A 552-nucleotide genomic window follows, 5' to 3' on the forward strand; every position below is an offset into this window, starting at 1 on the left:
CCAGGTTTCAAAGAACACGGCCAGACCGCTCCGGGGCGGCCTGAGGGCCTCGGGCTCCTGTCCGAGGGGTCCCCGGGCCGGCTTGGCGCGACCAGCGGATCGAGCCTGGACACAGCAGGCCCTGCCGGGCGCTTCCGAGCAGAGCCCGCCGTGGGGGCTGGGGTGGGTCCTGCACCCCTCCGGACATCGGGGCACCCTCCGCCCTCCAAGCGGCCGCCGGCCCAGACCCAAAAGCAAAGGAGAAGTCGCCTGGGCTGGGGTGGGCCTGGCGCCTCCTTTTTCGCAAGCTGCGTCTCTCCTTTCTCTCCAGGCCTGCGGCGATCGTGGCCCCCAGGGGACCGGGGACACGAACAGAAACGCACTCTCCGTGGCGGGTGTCACCTCCAGAGGCGCCTTGTGGGCAGCGGCCTCAGCGTCCCCGCCGCCCCCCGCCGCCCCCCGCCGGCTGGCTTCCTGCCTCCACCCGGGCCTGGAGCACCGGCCTCGTCCGCAGGGAAGTGGCCACTTCTGCCCCTTGCTGGTGGAGGGGGCGGGAGGTGCGCGGGCCCATGT

Source organism: Condylura cristata, unplaced genomic scaffold, assembly GCF_000260355.1.
Source record: "Condylura cristata isolate star-nosed mole 26May11 unplaced genomic scaffold, ConCri1.0 scaffold00003, whole genome shotgun sequence".
Classification (NCBI taxonomy): domain Eukaryota; kingdom Metazoa; phylum Chordata; class Mammalia; order Eulipotyphla; family Talpidae; genus Condylura; species Condylura cristata.